Below are 27,110 nucleotides of genomic sequence, written 5' to 3' on the forward strand. Positions count from 1 at the left end.
AGACTCCCCTGAAATGAGATACTCATATGTAATTAAGAAAACACAAACAGAAAACTATACACCATTGATTTTTTTTTAAAAGCAAGTTGAAGAAGATCTAAATAAATGGAGAAATATTCTGAGTTCATGGATCGGAAGGTTTAATATTGTTAAATGACAGTTTTTTTACAGTTGATCTATAAATATGTGACCCTAATCAAAACCCTACCAAGCTATCTTGTAGATATCAACATACTAGTTTTAAAGTTTTAATGGAAAACAAAAGACCTAGTATAGCCAACACAGAACTGAAAATGAACAAAGTTGGAGTACTCACACTATCTGATTTCAGGACTTAATGTAAGGCTACAGTAATCAAGACAATGGTATGGGCAAAAGAGTATACATATAGAATAATAAAACAGAAAGGAAATAAAAAATAAATCCACACAAGGACAGTCAACTGATTTTTGCCATGAAAGCAAAGACAATTCAGTGGAGAAAGGATAGTCTCGTCAATAAATGGTGCTGGAACAATTGGATATCCATATGAAAAAGAAGTGAATTCAGACACAGGCCTTACAATTCACACAGTAATTAACTCAGAATGGATCATAGACCTCAATGTAAAATGAAAAACTCTAACAGTTATTAAAGAAAATATAGAGAAAATCTGTATGACCTTGGGTTTGGCAGTGTGTTTTAAAACACATTAGTAATACAATTCATGGAAGAAAAAAAGTAGATAAGGGATATATTTAAAATAGAAAACTGTTCAATGAAAGACATAAATGAAGAGAATGAAGAGATAAGCCAGTGATGGGGAGAAAATATTTGCAAAACACATCCAATAAAGAATTTCTATCCGAAATATATAAAGAAGTCTTAAAACTCAACAGTAATAAAATAATGAACTTTGTTTAAAAATTAGCAAACATTTTGAAGAGATACTTCATCAAAGAAGATATACAGGTGTCAAATAATCATATAATAAGATGTCCCGCATCATGTCATTAGGGACCTGCAAGTTGAAACAATACTGAGATTTCATTTTATATCATATCATATCATTACATATTATTACATTACATATCTGTTAGAATGGCTAAAATCCAAAACACTGGCAAAACCAGATTATGGCAAGGATGTGGAGCGTTAAGAACTTAGTTCATTGCTAGTGGGAATGCAAAATGATACAGCTACTTTGGAAAATAGTTTGACAGTTTCTTACAAAACTAAGAGTGGCTTACCATCCAAATCAGCAAGCATGCTCCCAGATATTTACCCAACTAATTTGAAAACTTATATCCACCAAACCTGCACACAAACATTTACAGCAGCTTTATTCATAATCTCCCCAAACGGGAAGCAACCAAGATGTCCTTCAGGAGGTGAATGGATAAACACCCATACAATGGAATGTTATTCAGTGATAAAAAGAATAAAGATACTAGGCCATGAAAAGGCATAGATAAATCTTAAATGCATATTGCTCAGTTATAAAAGCTGAAAATGCCATGTACCGTGTGAGTTCAGTTATATAGCATTCTGGAAAAAAGCCAAAAAAAAAAAAAAAAAAAAGAGTGAGTGAAAGCATCATTAGTTGCCAGAAGCCTGGGGGAGCAGACAGTTGTAGGAAAATGAAGTACAGGGGCTTTTTCAGGGCACTAAAACTATCTTGTACGATAGTCTAAGGGTGAATATAAGATATTAAGCATTGCCAAAATCCATAGAACTTTACAACAGAAAGAGTGGACCTTAACAGATACAAAAATTTTAAAACTCACTTAAAACCTCAAGGATTCCATGATTAAATATAAAATGTGACAAAGTTGCAAATAAATGAAACAATATTACTGAAGGGAGTGGAAGAATAAAGTGCTACCCTATGTAGCTTTGGAAATGAGTGGAACCTTTAAGAGTAAAACACAAAAAGAACTATATACATAAGCACTGTACTTTAGTTGATAAAGTTCTTTTACACAGAAGGCAGGATATGGAGTAAGAATTCTGAAACTGATATACATGTGTTGGAAGTCAGATTTCTCACTGTCATAGTGTACAGGTAAGCAAGAAAAGGCTAGAACCATCCATGTGGTAATGGATTAGAGCTGGAGACAATAAGAGTTCATGTTTAACTTAGCATAGATACAGATGGTTACATATAGAGATGGTTATACAGGCATACCTTGTTTTATTGCATTTCACAGATAACTGCATTTTTTACGAATTGAAGGTTTGTGGCAACCTTGCATAAAGCAAGTCCGTAGGTACCACTTTTCCAACAGTGTTTGCTCATTTTGTGTCTCTGTGTTACTAATACATTATGGTAATTCTTGATGTATTTCAACTCTTACACCAGAAAAAAGATGATGACTCTCTGAAGGCCCAGGTGATGGCTAGCATTTTTTAGCAGTAAAAGTATTTTTTAAAATTAAGGTATGTACATTATTTTTTAAATAAGATACTTTTGTACACTTAATAGACTGCAGGGTAGTATAAGCATAACTTTTAAGTGCACTAGAAAACAAAAAAATTTGTGACTTTGTTGCAATATTTGCTTTCTTGTAGTGATCTGGCACTGAACCTAAAATGTCTCTGAGGTATACCTGTAGGTATTTGTATATGTATACATATATAGATAGATGCAGATCTATATCTAATTGCTCTGTCAGCTGAGAGGGCCTAGAAGCAATGAAACCCCAATATCAATGACTACACCTAGTGTGCAAATTTTGGTTTCTAATACCATTCTCCATTAAGAGGAATCAGGGCTTTTTGGAGACATGGTTGATTCTCCCATTGGGGTAGGAAATACACAGGATGAGTCTAGAGCATGTTGCAGTGGCAAAAAAAAAAAAACAAAAAAACAAAAAACAAAGCAAAAACATAATAGCAGGAGTATACCAAAGGGACAAAAGAGCCAATTGAAAGATCTTCCAATGACCAAAGCTATAACAGTTTGAGCAACAAAATAAAGTAGTATTAGGTTAAAACCCCAAGTGTAAAGTAATGCCTCCATAGAAATATAAGCAAATGGTTAATGTTGACCTTGAAGGAAACTAGACAGTCCCCCATAGAAGAATTCTAAATAATTTGTTTAGCCTTCCCACCCTCCGTGAAATGGGATGTAACTCCTCACTGCTTAAGTTGAGCTGCTCGTGGTGACTTTTCTCCAAAGAGCATGGCACAGAAAGGGTGACATTGTAGTGCCCAAACCGGACAAAGTGTAATGCCAGGTGATCATGGTTAACATCAACAGTGATAAGTCATGTTGATAGTATGTACCCCTGATAGGGTATCATACAAGTGACACTTTGGTTTTCCTCTCTCAAATACTTTATCCCAGCCTAACCATGAGAAATCAAGTCACACAGAATATCTGACAAGTAATCCTCAGAACTGTAGAGTTCATGGTAGGAGGTTGAATGGTGATGCTCCTCAAAAGATGTATCCATGTCCTAAGCTCCAGAACCTGTGAATGTCATTTTATTTGGTAAAAGAGTATTTGCAGATGTATTTAAGTAAGGAATTTGAGATGAGATCATCCCAGATTATCTGGGTGAATTATAAATCAAATGACATGTCCTAATAAGGCACAGAGGAAAAGACACACATAGACCAGAGAATAAAGAGGCAGAGAATTTAAGTGAGTCAACCACAAACTGAGGGATGGCTTTAAGCCACCAGAAGGTAGAAGAGGAGGCATGGAATGATTTTTCCTGAAGGCCTTCAGAGAGTTTGGCCCTGCTGAGACCTTGATTTCAGGATTTGTTTAGTTGCTCAGTTGTATCCGACTCTTTTACAAGCCCATGGACTCTACCACACCAGGCTTTTCTGCCCATGGGATTTTCCAGGCAAGAATACTGGAGTGGGTTGCCATTTAGGGCTTATGGCCTGTAAAACTATAAGAGAACAAATTTCTCTTTTTTTAAGATGTTAAGTTTGTATTAATTTGTTATAGCAGTCACAGAAAACTAATACAGTCATCAAAGACAAGAAAAGTTTGAGAAGTTGTCACAACCAAGAATAGCCTCGGGAGATATAACTACTTAAATGTAATATTATATCTTGGATGGGATCCTGGAACAGAAAAGGGATAGCAGGAAAACTGAGAATATCCGAATAAAGTACAGACGTTAGTTAATAATATTCATATTGGTTTGCTAATTTTGACAAGTGTCCCTTAGTAATATAGGATATTAATAAAGGAAACTGCGTGGAGGACACATGAGAACTCCACTGTCTTCAGGACTTCTCTCTACATCTAAAACTGTCCTAAAATAAACAATGTATTTAAAAAGAAAGAAAAAGGAAGAGACAACTTTCCAGGGAATACAATGAACCCAGAATGTTCTACTCCCAGAGCAAGTGTCTCCTTGCTGTTGTAATTATGTGCTGGGGGAAGCTTGCCTATTAACAGGACTCCTCTATTTCTTAAACAGAGCGTGTAGTCAGCCTTGCTATTCAAGGCAGACGAGGCTACTGGGGAAACAGACCTATCCAGCTACAGAGGGAATCAGTGCAAGTCACCCATTCTAAACAAAGTAGCCCTTTGGCTTTCTTATTGCTATCCTTCTTTCCTTTCTGAATAATTCAGTCTGGGAGTCATGAGACAGGACCTGGAAAGGTAGGTGTGCTAGGGCTTCTTGAAGAAATGGCTGATTCTAGGGCTACTGTAGAGAAAGAACATAACAAGATATGCTAGACACATCATCCTGTGCCAGAAAGTAAGGAATTGCTCACAGAGTGAGGGGTTGTAACTAAAGGATGCAGAAGTCACCTTCAAGAGGCACTTGCTGGCTGATCTTAGAACACAATGAACATCAGAATAATAATCCTTATCAAATTATAGCCTATTGAATAAAATAGAAATCTGTAGTGATGGAATAAATTAATGGAGAGAAGAAATGGAAATACAGAAATAGAAATACTGAAATACTGTGATTTTTTATTCCCCCCAAATTGCTGAAAATGTTCGTTCTCTCTTATGTTGCTAATTCAATATGTAATCACAAGTAAACCAACAATACATCTTTGTTCCATATTTGTCTAGTTTAAAATTAGCTAGATAATTTCTAGATAGCTAGAATCTCTGACAGAAGTACAGTTGTTAAACTATTTTAAAATGGCTGAGTTTCCCTAAAAACTTTAAATTGAAAACCTAAAACAATAAAATAACTGCCTCCTTGGAGACCATGTATTTAATAGTACCTTAAAATTGTAAACTATAGTGCTTATGTTCTTTGGATGATTGAAGTACCTGGAATATAGTAGGTGTGATAACTAGTTGCTATGAAATGAATGTTGAATAATCTAAGATTGAAAAAGACTGGCATTAATTTCTTACTGAGAAAAAAGAAATGTCGTTCCCATATTATTCAGTTCTTGTTTTCTACTCAGTAGAGAATTTGGGATATGATACAAATGAAAGGTACTCATGTTAATCTTGAATTGAAATCACACAGAGGGAAAAAAACCTAATCGTTAAATAGCAAGATCAATTTCATTTTCTTTGCCACAATTTTTAAAAAATGTAGCATGCAGCATAGCTGCAGTTCTCACTGCCCATTTTTAAAATCTATTACCATTTAAAAACCTCTGTTAAGTCTATGATGCTGCCAGTGGCTGGTGGCAAACTGGAGAGTGATTGACATGGTATATTACCTAGTTTACTTTCTTAGATCATAGGAGAAATCCTTTCCAGCTCATAGATTTTTTACATTGTTATATCCCTGTGGCTGCCAGGAAAATAGAAAATTCTACCTATTTATAGCAGAATTCCTTCTTTGCAACCAGTTTTCTTTTTCCTCAAGCCATCCTCCCCAGCCCAACTCACAGTCAGTATTATGAAAAGATTGGTATAGCTGAGCTTGTAAAATCTGAAATCTCTCTGCAGTCAGTCCATCCAGGTAAACAAATACCTTGGTTATAGGAAATGACAGTAATGTCATGTAATAATTTCCTGTAGGAGCTGAAATATAGGAAAATTTTTTCCTATAGGAGCTGAAATATAGGAAAATGTGAAGCAGTACCACTGAGACTTTTGAGGTAAAAATGCAATATATTTATTCTTTTTTTTCATCCAATCCTCAGATTTCATGTGCCTACAGATTTTAAAGAGTTACTGAGACATTGCACTAAAAGAATCCCCTGTGAGAAATATTTTCACTTGCTTGACCAGGACTATTGACAGAGTGATTGATTTCCTCCAGGGAGAATGAGCTGTTATGTTAGCTGAAGTGACAAATGCTTTGGGGACATGGCATTCACAGATGTTACTAACACATTCCTTTGCTGTGTGGCTAACAGAAGTTTATAAGAGCATACATTTTTTATTGCAGCTTAGAGTGAGTTTGAAATGAGAATTTTTACTTCACTTACCACTTGAAGCAGTGGAAAACGTTGATTTTAAGTGCTTCTGTGAAATATGTGCTTTTTTCCTATGAATGGCTGAAGTACTTCTCCATAACATCCATCAGGTCAGCTACTCCAAGGAGCATCCACATTCTGTGTGTATCCTGAGAATTTTAAGAGACACAAGTCATGCTGAACTCTTCCAAATTCAATTTGATATCCTAACTGCGAATGACAGTGGAACATAGTCTAGACCTTTCAAATCTGCATTTTTTACAGCTGATTACTTCTGATTAAGTCCAATTTTGTCCATTTTATACTAGGCTGGAATTTTTATCTTTGGTTTCAGAATATGACAATGGTTGGTCTCCTGGTGCATTCTCTCTACGGCAGTACCTGAGTGAGCAGTACCTGGTACTTTAGGCCAAAGTTCAGTGTGTGTATGTAGGTTCATTCTTCGCTCTCTTCCTCTCTTTCCCTCTCTTCCTTCCTTCTTCTTTTTATATTTTCTTCTTCCAATGACATTTATATTTTCCTTGTTTCCCAGAGAGTCATTTACACTTCCCTCTCCCCCACCCTCACCCTCCTTTTGATTTTTTCCATTTTTTTATTGTGCTAAAATACATTTAGCATAAAATATACCATCTTAACCATGTTAGGTATACAATTAGTATTAAGTACGTTCATAATATTGATGAACTGTCACTATCACCCATCTCTGTAACTCCTTCCATTTTGTAAAGCTGAGACTCTTTACCCAGTAAATAATAATTCCCCATTCACCTTCCCTCACCCAGCCTCTGGCAACCATCTCTCCATTGCTTTCCAGTTCTGTATAACTGGAATCATACAGTATTTGTCTTTTTGTGACTGGCTTATTTTACTTTGAGGAATCTCTTCAAGATTTACCCATGTTGTAACATGTTGCAGAATACCCTTCCTTTTAAAGAATGAATGATATTCCATTGTATGTATATACCTTGTTTTATTTATGCATTCACCTGTCAGTGGACACTTAGATTGCCTTCTCATTTTTTCTTTTATTAGTAATGTTGCTGTGAGTGAGTATACAAATATCTTCTCAAGACCTTGCTTTCAACTTTTTGGGGTAAGTACCCAGAAGAGGAATTGCTGGATAATATTCTATTTTAATTTTTGTGGGACCATACTGTTTTCCACAGCAGCTCATATCATTTTAAGTTCCCACCAATAGTGCCAAGCGTTTCATTTGCTCCACATCCTCACCAACACTTGTTACTTCCTATTTGTTTTTTCAATAGCAACCATCCTAATGAATGTGAGGTGGTGTCTCATTGTAGTTTTGATTGATTTTCATTTCCTAAATAAACAGTGGTGTTTAATTTCTCATGTGTGTTTTGGCCATTTATATACCTTTGGAAAAATGTATTCAAGTTCTTAGCCCATTTTTGAACTGAGTTGTTTGGTTTCGTTGTTGTTGAGTTTTGAGTGTTCTCTATATATTCTAGAGATTAATCCTTTATCAAGTACATGATATGCATATATGGAGATACTTTCTCCCACTCAGAGGGTTGTGTTTTAACTCTGTGGGTAGTGTTTTGATGCACAAAATTTAAAAATTTTCACAAAGTCCAATTTGTTTATTTTTCCTTTGGTTGCCTGTGCCTTTGTTGTTATATCAAGAAATCACTGCAAGATCCAATGCTGTGAAGCCTCTGCCCTATCTTTTCTTCTACGAGTTTTATAATTTTAGGTTTTACATTTAGATCTTTGGTCCATTTTGAGTTAATTTTTGTGTACAGTGTTAGGTAAGGGTTGAATGTCATTCTTTTGCATAGTGGATATCCAGTTTTACCAGCATCATTTGTTGAAAAGACTGTTGCTTCCCCATTGAATAGTCTTGGCACCCTTGTCAAAAATTGTTTAACCGTGTATACAAAGGTTTATAATGTTTCATTGGTCTTTTTGTGTTTTTTTAATGCTAGTGCCATACTAGCATTGTCATAAATTTTAAAACCACGATGTATAAGTTCTCTAGCTTTGTTCTTCTTTATTCAAGATTGTTTTGGCTCTACAGAGTCCTTTGAGAACTCATATGAATTTTAGGATGACTTTTTCTATTTCTGCAAAAATATTATTTGAGATATTGATAGAGATGGCACTGAATCATCTATAGATTGCTTTGGGTAGAATGGACATCTTAACACAACTAACTTTTCCAGCCCATTAAGATGGGATGTGTTTCCATTTATTGAGCTATTGTTTATTTTCATTCAGTGATTTTTTTTTTTTTGTAGTTTTCAGTGTACAGGTGTTTCATCTCTTTGGTTAATTCCTATTTTATTCCTTTTGATATTACCATAAATGGAATTTTTTTTTTTTCTTTTCAAACTGTCCATTGTTAGTTTATAGAAATGCAATTGATTTTTTTTTATGTGTTGCCTTTTATTTCTTTCTCTTGCCTAAATTACTCTAAGTAGAACTTCTAATACTGTGTTGAATAGAAGTGGCAAAGGCTGACATCCTTCATTTATTCCTGATCTTAGAGGAAAAACTTTCAGTATTTCACCATTTAGTGTGTTGTTCCCTGTGAGTGTTTTTTTGTATATTGCTTTTGTTGTGTTGAGATTAATTTCCTTCTGTTTTTAGTTTGTTGAGTGTTTTTATCAAAAAAGAATGTTGAATTTTGTCAACTCCTTTTTCTACATTGATTAAGATCATTTTTTTTTCCCCTTCATTCTATTAATGAGCCTCCCACCAGGTAAAGAATCCACATCAATCACTTGTCATATGTTGAATGGTCCTTGTGTTCTAGGAGTAAATCTAACTTAGTCAAGATGTGTCATCTGATTAATATGAATTTGGTTTGCTATTTTGTGGAGGATTTTTGTTTCACTGTTCTTTTAAGAGAGATTGGTTTGTCATTTTCTTTTTTGTAGTGTTTTTGTCTGGCTTTGGTATTATGGTACTGCCGGCTTCATAGATGAAGTTAGGAAGTATTTCCTCTACTTTGATTTTTGGGAAAAGTTTGAAAAGGACTAGTATTAGTTCTTATTTAAATGTTTGGTTGATTTCACTGGTGAAGCCATCAGGCATAAGGCTTTTCTTTGGGGAGAAATTTTAAATTACTGATTCAATTTCTTTACTGTAGGTCTACTCATATTTTCTATTTCTTTGTGTTTCAGTCTTGGTAGGTTTTATGTTTCTAGGAATTTGTCCATTTCAGGTATGTTTTCTAATTTATTCACAGTACTTTTTTATAATCCCTTTTATTTCTGTAGAATTGGTACTAATGTCCCTACTTCTACCTCCCACGCCGTGGCACAGCAAATAAAGAATCTACCTTCAATGCAGGAGACACAGGAGATGCCGGTTCAATTCCTGGGTCAAGAAGGTCCCCTGGAGAAGGAAATGGCAACCCACTCCAGTATTCTTGCCTGGAAAATCCCATGGACAGAGGAGACTTGTAGGCTACAGTCCATGCGGTCCCAAAGATTTGGACATGACTGACAACTAACCACAGTGTCCCCACTTCCATTTCTGATTTTAGTAATTTGAGTCTTTGCTCTTTTTTTCTTTGTTCATCTAGCTATATGCTTATCGGTTTTGTTGATCTTTTTAAAGAACTAGTTTTTGGGTTCATTGATTTTCTTTTTTTCTCTACATTTATCTCTGCTCTAACCTGTATTATTTCCTTCCTTCTGCTAGATTTAGTTTTAGTTCCTTTTTTTTTTAGTTAAGTTAAAAAGTTAAGTTGTTAATTTGAGATCTTTTCTGTTTTTAAATGTAAGCATTTATAGCTATAAAATTTCCTTGCATTCCATGAGTTTGGATATGTTATGCTTTCATTTTCATTTATCTCTAAGGGTATTCTAATTTTCCATGTGATTTTTTTCTTTGATCCATTGGTTGTTGAAGTGTGTGTTGTTTAATTTCCACAAATTTGTGGATTTTCCAGTTTTACTTTTGTTGTTGGTTTTTAACTTCATTTGTGGCCCAAAGTATGGTCTGTTCTGGAAAATGTCCAATATACACTTGAGAAGAATATGTATGTATATTCTGTTATTGTTGGTTACAGCATTTGGTATTTGTCTGTGAGATGTAGTTGGTTTATTGTGTTAAATCTTCTATTTCCTTACTTACCTTCTGTCTGGTTGCTCCTGTCCATTGTTATGAGTGGGATATTGAAATTTCCAACTATTATTATATAATTGTCTATTTCACCTTTCGATTTTGTCATTTTTTTTCTTCATATATTTTGATGGTCTGTCAATAGGGGTTTAACATTCATAATTGTATCTTTCCACTGTATTGAACCTTTTATTATTTTAAATATAGTATCCTCTTTTTTAAGAGAAAATAGTGTTTTAAAAAGCAGTGAATCTTTAAGTTAATATATACTTCCTCCTCCATCTGTAAAGTTAGATATTTTAAATAGTTCCTCATTGTAAATGTATCACTTATAACTCTTATTTGTATAAACATTGACAAATAATTTATTCTTTATATCAAGTACTTCAAAATTCTTATTGCAGAAGTATTCACTGTTGAAGTTTTATCTGATAAAGGTATTTTTGCAAATAAAATAGGAAGAGAAACATTGTGTTTCTCCCTGTTTAAAACTAAGACTCAAAGTTGTTGAAACTGAGTGAATGTAGCTGTAAAACATAAGCTCATTCTCTCTGTTCTAACATTTTGGTTTCTTATTAAAATAGATGTTCCTCCTGTAGACATAACTGAAGAAGTTATGACCCATAAGAAGTCTGACCCACTGTTGGAATTTTCTACTTCTGTTTATGACCTAATGATGCTTTATGCAGTGCTGTGCTAGAATTTAGTGGCCTACAATCTTGATGCAGTTTTTTTTTTTTTTGTATTAAGATGAGTCAGTTTTCAGTATTAAATAATTCCTTGGTAACCTACACAGAGAATAGTTTCTGCTTAAATGAATCAGGAAATGGTAAGCCTTTAATAATAAGCTTAAGGTATTTGAATGTTTGAAAAGTGAGAGTTAATTAAACAGACTTGTCAGAAGGTTGTGTTTTTCTTCAAAGCAGCTGCTGTCTCCAAATCCAATAAAAGTGAAGATGCAACACTTCTTACTATAATTTTCCAAGGAAACTTTATTGGCTTAGAACTGTCGTTTTTCTCTTCTTCAATACTGACCACTGTTTTTTTGTTGTGTTTATGCAATGCTTATTATAATGTAATGTTCTTTTATGTGAGGAAATATACAGCTTAATAAAAACCTGGAAAACAGGCCATGGAGGTTATAATTTATTAGAAATAGTTCTCACCACCAATGTTGCCTGTGTGTATGAACTATAAGGTCACCTTGAGGGGTGTTCTTTATAAGCTCAATCAGGGTTATTAAAGCCAGAGGAAAATTAATATTCAATGCTTCTATTGTTTTATGTCTCACTTGACTTAACTTAAAAGTGCTTTAGGACCTTGGCCTACTTTAGTACTATTCATTTGTTGGTAGTAATTATTAATTGATGCTTTGGGATTTGATGTCATCTGTTCTTGATAACTAGTTTATTTTGTTTTTCATATCCTGCTTTGTGTATATTATAGAATTGCATTGAGACACCAATTTTATTTTTATGAAGCCTTCTTTCTTTAATAAGTACAGTTATTAGTTTACTTCCCTATAGTCATGAAAGAAGCAGGGCCAAGTCCAGATTCTCATCTACCCTTGAACTAATGCCCAATATCCATACTAGATATTGATAGTGTTTAATTTTTAATTGATACTATTGGTGTGCTGGATGGTGTATCACTCTGCATATATTACATAAGAATTGTAAGTTTCCTCTCAAGACTTAACAGAACCACTTTTATAATGCATATGTTTATAGTGTTTTATATATTTTAGTATACATTCATATTATTTATATTTACTTTGTCCTCAGAATAGCCCTGGGAAATAAACATTATTATTTAGGTAAGCTGAGTTTCATCATGATTGAATATTTTGCTTGTACAGAAATTCAGTTCTCTTTTTGACTCCTTGTTAATCCTCTGTTTGGTTCTCAATGGAGAAAGCAATAATTATAAAATATTTCATGATTATAGATGTCAAGCTACTGTAATACTAATAATCTGTTTTTAGTATAGCACTGGTTATTTTTAGAACACTTTTTATTATATTACTTAACAAAAAAAGAAAATTAGGAAAGCAGAGTTTGTGTTATGATACTTGCCACTGTTTCCTTTATTAGACTCATTTGTTCATTAGATACAAAGAACCTATCTGTGTGCCAGGTACTGGATTGGTTGCTAAAGTACAAAAATAGTCTCTACCCTCAAGGAGATCAGGGTATTAAGACACTGCTGGATGACCCACCAGCTGTGGAGAATGTGGTATAAGCTGAGTGTGCTGAGGTCACTGAGAGAAGCCTTGGTTTTTCCTGTTAGAGAGGTAAAGGTGGGACTGACGCTGTCCTTTTTCTTGCCTTGAATGCAGTCGTAACACCTACATGCATAGCAAACAACTTTGAAGCAACAAATCAACACAATTAATGGAGCAAAAGGAAGAGCCTTGGTCTTTTTTTAAAATTTTTATTTTATATTGGGGTATGGTTAGTTTATAACCCACAATATATATATTTTAAAACTGTTATACAGCTTAATAGAAGAGCAAACAAACAACCCAGTCAGAGAATGGGAGAAGATCTGATTAGACATTTTTCCAAAGAAGGTATTTGAATGGCCAAGTACAGGAAAAGATGCTCACCATCACTAATCATCAGGGAAATGCAAACCAAAACCATAGTAAAACATCACCCACACCTGTTAGCCATTACCAAAAACCAAGAAATAGCAAGTGTTGGCAAGAACATGGAGAAAAGGTATCCATTATGCACTGCTGGAGGACATTTCAATTAGGTAGTTATTATGGAAAACAGTATGGCGATTCCTCAAAAAATTAAAACTGGAACTATCATATAACCCAGCAGTTCCACTTCTTGGTGTTTATCCAAAGGAAACAAAATCACTATTTTGAAAATATATCTGCATCCCAGTGTTCAATGCAGCATCACTTAACAACAGCCAAGACTGTTGTAATGGAGACAAGAGATCAAGAGATTTTTTTAAAAAGTGGCATGTATACAATTAAATATTATTCAATAATGGAAAGAAGGGACTCCTGTCATTTGTAACAATATGGATGAATCTTCAGGGCGTTATACTAAGTGAAGTCAGACAGACAAATACCCCATACTGTATGATCTCACTTACATGTGAAATCTGAAAAAAAATCAAAAACAAAAAGATGAAACCCAAAACCATAGATACAGAGAGGAGATTGATGGTAGCCAGAGGCAGTGGGCAAAATGTGTAAAGGAAGTCAAAAGCTACAAATTTCCAATTATAAAATAAATAACTCATGGGGATGTAATATACAGAATGGATATTATAGTTAATATTACTGCATTTGAAAGTTGCTAAGAGATTTTTTTAACCAGTTATCTTTTATTGGGTGTTAATTCTCAATTAGTCTATGAAAGGATTCGGGATGCCCGGCGGGTATCATGGTCAGGAATGCAGAGTGTGCCTTCTTTGGTGGGACTCTTGGCTGCTCTCGTTTAGGAGCCTTGTAAGAACAGCCACAGTTGAAAAGCACATAAGCTGCCAGCACCATAGAAAGGCCAGTGACACTCGCATTCTTCATGTTGAAATACTTGTTGAAATATCAGTAATAACCTCTTTGAAATATTCCAGCAATGCCTTTAGGGATAAAATCTCACATTAGTATCCAGCTTGGCAGCTCCCTTAATTTGACATCTAGGAGTTTCTTCTCCTTTAGTCGTACAACTGACGCCATCTTGGAGTCCTGACTGTCTGCTCCAGTAGGAACTCTTCCCTGTTGAGCAAGGTTTAAGGCACATACAACAAAAGGCCTTTCCACAGCCTTCATAGACTTTCTCACCACTATGAATTCTCTGATGCAGAAAAAGAGATGAATGTTTCCCAGATAAAAATGTTTTTCTGTCACTGATTATTTTATAAATTGAATCCAAATTTGTATTCCACCTTCTTGTTTCTTCCCCTACAACCATCCAAGGGTCTTTCCCTTGCTCCAATAACACAATTATGTCTGGTTGAGGAATGGAATGGCCCAGTGAGGCCAAGTTGCTATAGTTCTCCATCATCCTATCTTGGTACGGTTTCTTCTGAAAAGGGTCAAATTCCCACTCATGAGGAAAGAACTGTGTAACCACATCCCTAAATGTTATTGGCCCATGGGCCATGGTTTTAGATCTACAATAGCTGATCAGTCCTCAAAATTCCTTTACCAGAGAAAAAACAGAGTCCAGGAAACCTGGACGGTCCCTCACAGACTCAGGCTGCCTCTGACACAGTTGTTTCCATGGCAGCCTACTAGTTTCTTGCTTAGATGGATGCTACTCACAAGCCATTGGCATCAAGGAGCAGGAAAACACCCAAAGTGAAAGTTACCTGTTCCAGTGTAGGAAGTGCCATCCCAGAGCCTTGGCCTTTGTTGAACATCTTGAGCCTCTGTACCAACCCTTGACTACCTATCTCTAGACTTCTTATGTGGGGAAAAAATCAATGCCCTATTTGTTTAAGTCACACATAAGTCAAGTTTTCAACTGTTGTTCAGTCCCTAAGTCATATCCAACTCTTTGCGATCCCATAGATGGTGGCATGCCGGGCTCCTCCATCCTTCACTGTCTCCTGGAGTTTGCTCAGGTTCATGCCCGTTGAGTTGGTGATGCCATCTAACCATCTCATCCTCTGCTGCCCCTTTTCCTTTTGCCTTCCATCTTTCCCAGCATCAGGGTCTTTTCCACTGAGTATGTTCTTTGCATCAGGTGGCCAAAGGATTGGAGCTTCAGCTTCAAAATCGTCCTTCCAATGAATATTCAGCATTGATTTCCTTTAGGATTGACTGGTTTGATCTCTTTGCAGACCAAGGGGCTCTCAAGAATCTTCTCTAGCCCCACAGTTCGAAAGCATCAATTCTTTGGCACTCAGCCTTCTTTATGGTCCAACACTCACATCTTTACATGACTACTGGAAAAACCATAACTTTGAACATTTGGATCTTTGTCAGCAGTGATGTCTCTGGTTTTTAATATGCTATCTAGGTTTGTCATAACTTTCCGCCCAAGGAGCTAGTGTCTTTTAATTTCTATTCACTTACAAGCAAATTCACTCCTTCCCTCTTCCTTTTCTCTTCTTCTCTCCTCCTCCTCTCCACAACCCTCACATTTTTTTTTTTAACTTTCCTTTAATGGATGTTTAACACGTACTCTACAGTACACAGTGATACAATGAATTCACATCACCACCCAGCTATAATAGTCGTCAATATTTGACTAACCTTGTAAATTCTCACACTTTCTCTGTTAATTTCACACTTTCTCTGTTAAATTCTGTCCTCTGTTACAGAACTTAAAGAATTCTGTAACAAAAGTATGTGAAAATACTGTGGAAGCACAGACAAGACTGACTAACTTGGCCTGAGGTGGAGGGAGAAGCTTACCAGGAAAGACTTCACATAGGAAGTAACATCAGCAGAAAACTTAAGGGCAAGTAGAAAATGGAAGAAAGAGGATTGCTAGTAAAACTTAGAGCATTTATAAAGGGCCTTTATGATACAGTCAAATAATGGGAAATAAATTGTTGTGGCTAGAATATAGAGTTTATTAGAGAAGAGTGTCAGTACGTGAGTCTAAAAAGATGATTTGGTGCCAAGTCATAAGAAAACACACATACCATACCAAGAATTCTCAAGCTCATCTTACAGGTACCAGGAAATGAAGAGTGTAATTAGGTTTGAAAAAATAACACTGACAGTAATATCACCTGTGATTCTGGGGTAGAAGATAGAGGAGACAGTAAACTTTACCAATGGTCCAAATGATAGAAAGGGCTTCCCTGGTGACTCAGATGGTAAAGAATCCATCTGAAATGAGGAAGACCTGGGTTCGATCCCTAGTTTGGGAAGACTCCCTGGAGGAGGTATGGGAACCCACTCCAGTATTCTTCCTTGGAGAATCCCATGGACAAAGGAGCCTGGCAGGCTACAGTCCACGGGGTTGCACAGAGTCGGACACAACTGAGCAACTAAACACAACAAATGATAGAAAGGAATTTAGTGATAATTGTAGTGGACTTGGGCAGGGGAGATAACTTTACAAGATATTTCAGAGGAAAAATGAACATAATTTGCTCCCTGGATAGGATGTGGAAGAGAGTCAAAGTCATCATGACTTGAGGAGATAAGATGGTACCATTATTGGAGAAGTAATATAGCAGAAGACAGGATTAAGCAAAGTGCAGAAGATGAGCTTGGTCTTTGAAGTCTGAAGTGCTGATAGAACGTTCAGATGGAGGTATCCAGGGGGCCCAAAGGAAATATAGGCCTGGTCCTTAGGAAAGTTTCAAACCAGAGAGTCCCATAACTTGTCTTTTCTGCCACGTATGTCACATGTTCATATGTGTGTATGTTTATACACACATATATGTAGATATATATCCACATTTGATCCTCATTATTTATGGATTCCATATTTGCAAATTCATCTACTTGCTAAGATTTATTTAAACTCCCAAATCAATATTTGTGCTGCCTTCACAACCATTTGCAAACATAGGCAGAGTGGCAAAAAAAATTGAAATGCCTGATGTTTACATTCTCAGCTGAGGTTGACATCTTGGCCTCTTGTTTCAACTCTCATACTATAAAGAAGCATCTTTTTTGCTATCTCCTTTGTGCCATGTTTTTCAAATTTTTAATGCTTTCTTGGTGGGTGATTTCACTGATTAACCTGGCCTCTGGGTTTTGTGCAGAAGTACTGTGTAGTGTGCCTAAGCACAAGAAAGTTGTGATGTTACTAATGGTGACAATATGTGTGTTAGATAAGCTTTGTTCAGTCATGACCTAAACTCTTGGCTGTGAGTTTGATTTTAATGAATCAACAGTATATATTAAATAAAGTATCTCTAAACAGAAGTACACATTAAAAGAAGTTACCTATTGATAGGTTGATAAAATGTTGTAAGCAGAGTCTTATAGAAACTTAACCCTGTTTTCCACTTCCTAGAAGCGATGGAAGTATAGCATTCACCAGTTCAGCGTTCGCAAAAACTTTACAGAACATAACTACTGCACATAGCAAGAATCAACTGTGTGTGTGTAAATCTGCTACTCTTTTATGAATAATCCTTGCATGTGTACAGTTCAGATATTAGTCCCAATTTGTGCTTGAGATTATGATCCCAAGAAATATATATCTCTTTTCTTGTTAAAAAAATAAATCCATGTCAAACAAAAACAGTTTGCTTTTGCAGATGGATGATTCCATATTCCTTCAGCCAATAGGTTTTTCATAAAATGAAATATTGCAGAAACATAGGTGACACTGACTGACAGAATCTAAAAGATCATCTACAGCACACTTGGGCATAAAATGTTTGTCAGCATCATATTGGTAGGCTGCCAGTTTCTTTTATAGTGATGCTTTCTCTTCAGCAAACCAGCAACATTTTCAGTCCCTATTCTCTTAGAGAAATTTATTTTTACAGTGGTATTCATGTGTGTGGGGATTTCGTAATCCAAGACTAGTGTTTGTGCATTCATATCTGTCAATTTGCTTGAATACAACAGCCCAAGAGAATTTTTTAACCTTTCATTCATGAATGTTAGTTCATATCAGTAGGGGTGTTTTAAAATGACAGGTATGATGTGAAAGTGAGGATCATCCATATCTTCTGATATAACATCAGAGTTATGTTGCAAATTCACATTCACTTTTGTGTCTCTCTTTTTAAATTGTCTACAAAGCTAAAAGCAGGGAATTTGCATTTACAGTCAAGGACAAGAAAACATACAACTCCATGCAAATGAATTTTAAGCTCCAAAGTACTTCTGTGCTTGTTTACATAAATCTGTTTTCTAATCACCTTTCCTCTTGGTATAGAAGATGTGCCCAGGGTTGTTATTACCTTATACATATATATTGTCAAGTATATAAAATAACCAATCAGATGTCCACTTCGAGATGCTTCAGTTTAGGGTGGCTGGTTTCCTTTTTCTGTTTATTCTTCTAATGTGATCCTCTTCTGACTGTTGTGTGGTTTTTCTAGTTATTGTATTAGGATGAGTCGTTCCTGTTTTTACTGCAAGCAGTAGATTTTGTGTCATGAAGTACAGTTCAGAAATAACAGCATTTCTTTCTCTTATTCTTAGTAGAAAACCTTAGTTTTTACTCTTCATGTGAGTCTCTCATACATCTGTTCTTCTTCTGTGTTATAACTAGTGTATTTAAGTTTCAGGATTGATATTCTTGAATTCTGCATTCAGAAAGCAGGGTATTTACAGTTGAATTCCTCTGTGAATTGATGTTGAATTTTCTGTAGTTTCATTTTCCACTGCTGATTTGGAGCAACCTAGTGTTCCAATATTAATGATTATTTAAGGAGATTGACTAGCCCTTGAACTAACTGAAAGAAAGTCTGTGTTACCTTGTTCCAATTTCAGTGAACTATTGTGCTATGTAGAGATATGTTATAATTTCAGGATTTTGTGTAGAATTATTCAGTATATGGTAACTAAGTGGGAAAACCTTCTCAGATTTATAACAATGCAAGAGATTAACTAAAAGATGAAAATATCTTTCTCAATTAATATCTCCCTAATTGAAGTACAGGGTAGTATCTATAAATGGGAATTAAATAATATAGTTCCAGAGAAAACTGTTTAAAAATCTTTCATGATTTATTGGTTGTGTCTCTAAATCATTTTATATTGATGGCTACATTTGTGGGTTTATATTAGCTGTTAATTATCCTCCAGTCTTTTCTTACATGTGTCTCCTCTAAATGTGTCCATTTCCATCTCTGTTTTACTCACTCAAATACTTTAATTTCTTTTCAACAATCTGGGAACAATCTCTCCTCGTATCCCCAGATCAAGACTTTTTTCTAAAGAAGCACTGAAAATGACCTAGTGGCCCTTCTTACTGGCTTTGTATGTGTAAATTATTTGCTCTTTGTTGTTAGTTTGCCTAGTTCCAGTTCAGTTTAACAAAAATCTCCTGAGTGCTTGTTGTGATGATGTGTGAGCTTAGTGGGGTAGGAAAGTGTACTCTGGAGGCTTCCCAGAGAAGGTGATCCTGGACCTGAATCTGGAAGAACAAGTAAGAATTTCCTATTCGTGGAAGGAGCCTAAGTTTATGTTGCCTAAGAGAACAGCATGAAGTTTGACAAGTTCAGTATGGCTGTAGTGTGATGAAGTGGGAGATAGGAAATGAAGATGAAGAGATAGGCATGAGCCAAATCATGGAGGGCTTTATGTATCATGTGTGGGCATTTGTTTTGTGGATGAACTTGGACTTTATCCTTATCCTGTGAATAATAGCTTTTGAAGAGTTTGACAGGTGTGGCAGGATTTTCATTTTAGAGTGATCATTTTGATGGGAGTATGGTAAATGGCTTTGAGGTAGGGTAAGAGTGCATGCATAGAGGAGAGTAAACCAGATAGATTACTGATTTAGTCATATTGAGAGACAATGCCCTGGATTTGGATACCATTAATAGGGGTGAAGTTGAGGACATAGACGTGAAAAGTGTTTAGAGTAGAAATGAATCAGACATTTAAAGTAATTGGTGAAATGTGAGATTACTGTCAGACTTTGATTTGAGTGTCTAAGTGGCTGTGGTGCTGTTAATAACCATAGCAGGGAATTTAAAGAAGGAATAGATGTTAGGAAAAGTTTTTGATGTATTGTATTTATAGTACTTTCAAGTGGGAGCATATAGAAAGCAGAATATAGGCATATGATGCTCAGATGAAAGGTTAGGATTAGAGATATTCATGTGGGGATCCTTTCAGTCCTGGTTGGAGCACAGAGAATGTGGGTAGATATGAAGTAGGCAAAAAGCTGAGCCCTCAGGGGAAAGGAATGGAAAAGAAAATGGCAACTCACTCCAGTATTTTTGCCTGGAAAATCCCATGGACAGCGGAGCCTGGCGGGCTACAATCCAAAGGGTCGCAAAGAGTCAGAACGACTGAGCAGCTAAACAAGAAAGGGAATAGGGAAAGAGGAACCCAAGGCAGAAACTGAGCAGGAAAAATCTCTGTGTCTTTGCTTGAAAAGAGAACACAGGAGGACAGCTTTATCCTTTTGTATCCTTGGTAAAACCTTGAATAATATAGTATAGATAGTTTGTGAATGTTTGCTAGTTATTTTATTTAGCTGGAAAGCATCTCATTTACTTTGAGATTTAATTTGATATATTACCTAATTCCATGACTTGACAAGAAATATGTTAAAATTCATATCATTTCATGAGCACCTACTGTGTACCTTGCTTCTGCAGCTGTGCTCAGTTGTATCCAACTCTTTGCGGCCCCATGAACTGTAGCCCAACTATAATGCCAGGCTCCTCTGTCCATGGGATTTTTCAGGCAAGAATACTGGAGTAGGTTGTCATTTCCTCCTCCAGGGGATATACCTAGGCACTGTGTTATAGGATTTTATCATTCAAATAATCCTACAAGGGTAGGTTTTATTATTTTTCCATTTTGTTTTGAAGAACCTGAGAATAAGAAAGATTTAGTGCCTTTGTCAACTTTTTCATGTGCCATGTAACTCCAAATTTCCTTTTCTTAACCATCAATGATGATCTATTATGTTTTCAGGCCAAAAGATCATTTGAAAGTCTCCTGGTTCCATTGTGATAGTTATTCTGACCCAAAGGCACTGATTTATACTAAATTCTGCCTTGTCAGTCTTATGTAGATTAGTATGGTAGTTGGACATGTCTTTGTTCCTGGGTGCAATATGGCTTTACCTAATCCTTTTTATCTTTCTGGGGCACTATTTCTTTATTAGTATTAGCAATTTGCATTAGATGACTGCTAAATTGCTTAAGATTGTAAAATCCTTTAAGTCCATTATTTTGAAAAATTCAAAAACAGAGGTTGCTTAGCATCTACTAACAGATTTTAGAAATTACAAGGTAATTACTGGGCTTCATGACTCAACTAAAATTATATGTAAAATATGATGCATGTATGTGCCTTTTGGGCATGCAATTTGTAGCTTTCATCAGATTCTCATAGTTGTGTATAATACCTCACCACTCACCCTTCACTCAAAAGATTAAGGCATATAGCTCTAGAAGCATCTGTACACACTGCTTTCTGCAATCCTATCCTGACTAGTTAAGTCCTCTTTAACAAAGTATTGTTATTCATTTAAAGTAATGTTTGAGGTAAGGTTACTTTTTTAAGGGCTTCCCAAGTTGCTCAGACAGTAAGGAATCTGCCCACAGTATGAGACTTGGGGTTTTTCTTAAGGCTATTTAAACCATAGTATTTTCTAAAGTAAAACACCTCTTGGATATTTTATCTATTTTAAAAAGTCCATTAAATAGAATGAGTATTGTGGTAAGTACTGCCTTGTGGTAAATTTTAAAATGCTCAATTTTAAAGTCTGAGTCAACTGACCTTCACTAACACACATTTCCCACGTTGCATCATCCTGTAGGAAAAGAATAATTGAGGCCCATTCCTAAGGAAAGAAAAGGAAGCAATGACATAATGCCTACAGTTGGTGCCAATTAAATTGGGTTTGTACTTTTTCTTTTCTTAATGTAACATGTTTATTCTAATCTTGAGTCTCTCTCTCTCTCTCTCTTTCTTTTCAGTCTCTTGCCTTATTCTAGCAGCAGATCTTATAATTTTGAACTCTGCCTTAGTATGGAAGAGACAGAGATTAATAAGACATGCCCCTTTCTAGGTATTTGCCATATCTGTGAATATGAACAACAGAATGATAAAAAGCTAGATAAAAGTCACATTTCTAGATAAGAAGCTTGAGAGGTCTGGTAAATTGCTCAAGGTAAAAAGCTAGTATGTAGTCAAACCAGAATTCAAATTCAGATTTGTTGACTCTAAACCCCATATGCCTTCCATTTTGTCACACTGCTCCTCATTTTATTTAGGTTTAGTTGTACAACTGCTTGTAACTGAAGTGGAGGGACCAGGACCCCATATATTTAATTTAATAAATATTTCTGATAAAGTAAAAGGAGAGGAAACATTCTCTATTCCCCTAAAGTTTAAGAAATTAGAGAAGGAAAATAATATTTGTACAGCACTTAGTATGTGCCAGGTACTGATATATAGGGTCTTAACATGAGCTAGATCATTTAACATGAGCTAATTCAGAATAACCAGGTGACATACTTGGTATAATCTCTGTTTTAAAGAAAAAGGAAGAGGCTGAAGCTCAGGGAAATAAATTGCCCTGAATCACGTAGCTAGTAAGTCACAAAAGCAGAATTGAAACTCTTTATTGTGAAAGGTTAGATAGGATTTACATCATACCTATTGACTTAAAATTGAATGTCACACAAATCAAGTGAATAGCTGGACAGTTTGATCTAAGCTCCTTTTGCGATTTGTGTCATTTGTCAGTTCAGTTCAGTTCAGTTCAGTCACTCAGTCTTGTCCGACACTTTGCACCACATGAACTGCAGCACACCAGGCTTCCCTGTCCATCACCAGTTCCTGGAGCTTGCTCAAACTCATGTCCATCAAGTCGGTGATGCCATCCAACCATCTCATCCTCTGTCATCCTCTTCTGCCTTTAATCTTTCCAGCATCAGGGTCTTTTCTAATGAATCATCTCTTTGCATCAGATGGCCAAAGTATTGGAGCTTCAGCTTCAGCATCAGTCCTTCCAATGAATATTCAGGACTGATTTCCTTTCAGATGTACTGGTTTGATCTCCTTGAGAGTCCAAGGATTCCCAAGAGTCTTCTCCAACACCACAATTTAAAAGCATCAATTCTTCAGTGCTCAACTTTCTTTATCGTCTAGCTCTCACATCCATACAGGACTACTGCAAAAACTATAGCCTTGACTGTACAGACCTTTGTCGGCAAAGTAATGTCTTTGCTTTTTAATATGCTGTCTAGGTTGGTCATAGCTTTTCTTTCAAGGAGCAAGCATCTTTTAATTTCATGGCTGCACTCACCATCTGCAGTGATTTTGGAGCCCAAGAAAATGAAGTCTCTCACTGTTTCCATTGTTTCCCCACCTCTTTGCCGTGAAGTGATGGGAACAGATGCCATGATCTTCGTTTTTTGAATGTTGAGTTTTAAGCCAGGTTTTTCACTCTCCTCTCACTTTCTTCAAGAGGCTCTTTAGTTCCCCTTCACTTTCTCCCATAAGAGTGGTGTCATCTGCATATCTGAGGTTATTGATATTTCTCCTGGCCAAAAAAAAAGTCATTTGTAAACATTCTTAATTGGACTGTTAACAGTTAAATCATCTTCACCAAAGTAATATTTACATTTTCTTAATAAGCTTTCCATTTTAGCTTTCCATTCCAGTTTGTAAAGGTAATTGTCTAAACTGTGGTGAAGACAGTTTAAATTCACAAAACAGTGAACGGCATCACATGATAGAAGGGATTTTGAGGTAAGAGTCTGGTCTGTGTCCTTCCTGCTCCCAACTTTCCTACTGACTTGTGCTATATACCAGTCTCTTAGTCTACTTTTGGACTCGTTTTGTGAGATGAGAGGGTTGAGTTAATTGTTCCCTAAGTCTCTTACAACTATGAAATTATCCCAAGAGTAAATAGATTTTTTTTAATGTGCTTCATATGTAAATATCAATGCATTTTTAGGGATGAGACATCTTTAGAGATCATCAAACTGAATCCTCCCATATGATAGATGCAGAAACTGAGACCCTTACATTTGCATGACACTTTAAACATCCAAAACTCTTTCACCTACCTTAATCTCACACAGGCTTCATCACAATCTTGTAGATTACCTAGCATCATCATCATTGTACAAAAGAGCAATTGAATTGGTCTAGGGTCACATAGCTGAGCCTAAACTAAATGATTGACTAAACCTAGAGTTTTCTTTTTTTTTCTTGCTTTAGTGGGATTAATTATATCTTTGTGTTGAAGTCTTACTGCAGGAGAAAGTGAGAATTTAGTGGTTTATGAAATAAATCCAAGCAGGAAAAACAAATGTTTCCCAGTATAAATGTAGTAATGACTACAAGCAGTCTAAATAGCAGGAACAAAGAGGGAAGGGAATGGCAAAAACTCAGATTTGCATTGATTTAATCTTTGTTTTCATTTTTTCCTGGATGAGGAGTGGGTGTAATGGACTTTTAATATTTTTGTGTTCATCAGTAGTGTACTATTTGAATTGCTTTATCCACAATGAAGTAGTTCATAGAGAAACCGTACTTCATAATCAAGTACTTAATTCTCCTAAAAGAAAAGTGGGAAGCGAGAGGGTAACAGGTAGGAAGGCTAGGGGTCTCCAGATGGAGGAAATAGGCTGCAAGTGTCAGACATTTTTTATCTCTCTCTTAAGCAGCAGGAGGAAACAAACTACAAGTGTCAGATTTTAGCTTCCTTGATAGCTCAGCTGATAATGAATCCTCCTGCAATGTGGGAGACCCCGGTTCAATTCCTGGGTTGGGAGGATCCCCTGTAGAAGGGATAGGCTACCCACTCCAGTACTCTGGCCTGGAGAATTCCATGGACTACAGGGGGTCTCAAAGAGTCAGACATGGTTGAGCGACTTTAAATGTAAAAAATTAATTGTAAATTACCTAAGGAAAATTTAAGACAGTTAATTCAAAGGATATAAGGCAAAGGAACAAAAATATGTGTGGGAAGCTAAATTTTACTGAATATTATTTCATTATTTCATTGCCTTTAGTGATGTGAGCTCAGTTTTCTTTCCTATTTCCACTTGGTAGTTTTGGAAGCATTAACTGTTCCCATGCCAGTGATCTTGCTGTACAGATCAATAGATTCCTTTACTTTGGTAGCTTTCTGTAAACAATATATATATTTTTTAATTGGAAAGAAAATTATATTAAAACTAGTTTATGAATGTTAGTCATTATTCTTTTACAGTTCTGGTCCCCCAATCGTTCTTCCTTAAAAGGAGGTAATTTTTTAGATTATACGGTGTGATGGTGCTTTCTCTGTGGATATGAAAATTTGGTCATTAGTAAAATCTCTTTTTTTATTCTATATTAAAGTTTTTAATAAACTATTTTATAGAACTAGTAAATGGAGGATCTTCCATATGTTTTATCAAATGAAGAAAACAATAAAGGATGTAATAGATGCACAACAAAATTTAAAGCAACATTAAATAAGATTTTACTTAAATTAGAAAAGACAATGTTCTTCTTGAAATCTTTCTTTCCTTAGGAGTCTTTAATTTTAAAGATTCTCTTGTCCCACGAGCTGACATTTCTCCCACATGCCCTTTGCTACAGAGCTCCACCTTTTAGCTAACTCCCATTTTAATACCATCAGATCCATGGTATTCAGGGAAATGGCATTTGAGGAAAACTTAAATTCTCAGTGTTGTATCTGACCTCAAAACATGTGCAAGGGTATTTTTCAACCGTTGCTTTTAAGGTTCTTTAAAGGAAAAAAATGAAAAGACCACTTTAGAATACTTGATATTTAGTTTTTATTTTGAGATATCTCTGTAACTAGTCTCCTAGAAACTTTAAACATCTGACATAAACAGTTTTTTATTGAATTGTACCTGTCATAATATGACTCTGTCTTGCTTACCCAGACTACAGTAAGTTTTAAGGACTACAATTAGCTTCTCATTGGCCAGCTCTGATTTAGTGGTCATAATAAAGTTATGTTTAGCTGAGGGCTTAGAATTTTTTTAAGTGATTGGACTTTTCTTTCCTGTGATTTGTCAGTTTCTTTTGTTTGGCACCATGGTTAAAGAGCCAGGCTTCCAGTCTGGTGCCTCATTCATTTTAAAACATTCTCTCAGTACAGGAATGGTTGAGAAGACATGGGTTTACTCTATTAAGCTTTTTAATTTCTTAAACTACTTCTATAAGAAAATAGGGCTCCCCAGTGGCTTGGTGGTAAAGAATCTGTCTGCAGTGGAGGAGCTGCAGGAGACATGGATTGGATCCCTTGGTCGGGAAGATCCCCTGGAGGAGGGCATGGCAACGCTCTCTAGTATTCTTGCCTAGAGAATCCCATGGACAGAGGAGCCTGGCGGACTGCAGTCTATGAGGTCGCAAAAAGTCAGATATGACTGAAGTGACTTAGCATGGCCATAAGTAAATTATTGAAACACTTTTTTTTCAGCCTTGTTTAGAAATTTGGTAGCACTAAAGAAGTGTTCTGCCACGATATTGATTCAATATTAATGTAGATTTGCTTTCTTCTATGGAGTTTAGTTTCTGTATCAGGGTACTTTCTAAGAATGAAATAAGTTCTTATAGATGTATGGGAATTTGAGGAACTCTCAGATCCTTTTCAATGTCATCTTTAGTAAATCTGAGGATGGCAGTGAGGGAAATACAGAGATATTGATTTGTGTGTGTGTGTGTGTGTGTGTGTATTTATATGTGTGATCTCAACACTGAGGAAATTCAGTAAAGTAAAATTTGCATCTTCCTTAAAGGTTAACATAGCAGTGGAATTATAAGGAAATATTAATTAGCTTTCCTTTTCCAAATGTACTGCTGTTTAACAGTTATATGTACCTCAGGACTTATTTTATATTTTAGTATATATCTTAAAGAAGTAAATGAATTGATTCATATTTTTTTAGAAGAAGTGTAGGTGATAAAGGAGAGTTACAGAATCTGCTGACCTATATTTGTATTATCAGTTCATCTGTAATTGCCTGAATTTATTTCTAATAAATTTGGATTTATTAGAGAAAAATAGTATCAATCAAGCAAGCATAGTTAATTGTGTGCCACTTTTATTTTT

General features: G+C 35.7%; 1 protein-coding gene across 16 annotated transcripts in view; it reads left to right on the forward strand.

The window, feature by feature from the left end:
* PEAK1 (pseudopodium enriched atypical kinase 1) overlaps positions 1-27,110 on the forward strand; it is a 309,415-nt gene that overhangs the window by 119,326 nt on the left and 162,979 nt on the right. For 9 of the 16 annotated variants that reach the window (XR_011491677.1, XR_011491673.1, XR_011491676.1 and 6 more), the window contains one exon: positions 7,384-7,444. The exons of 3 other annotated variants lie outside the window; for them this stretch is intronic. The gene's annotated coding sequence lies outside the window, so the exon portion shown is untranslated. Of the gene's footprint in view, positions 1-7,383; positions 7,445-21,845; positions 21,928-27,110 lie in introns of all 16 variants that reach the window. 4 more of the 16 variants (XM_070477601.1, XM_070477607.1, XM_070477605.1 and 1 more) reach the window with 2 other exon arrangements.

This window comes from Odocoileus virginianus, chromosome 16, assembly GCF_023699985.2.
Source record: "Odocoileus virginianus isolate 20LAN1187 ecotype Illinois chromosome 16, Ovbor_1.2, whole genome shotgun sequence".
NCBI lineage: Eukaryota > Metazoa > Chordata > Mammalia > Artiodactyla > Cervidae > Odocoileus > Odocoileus virginianus.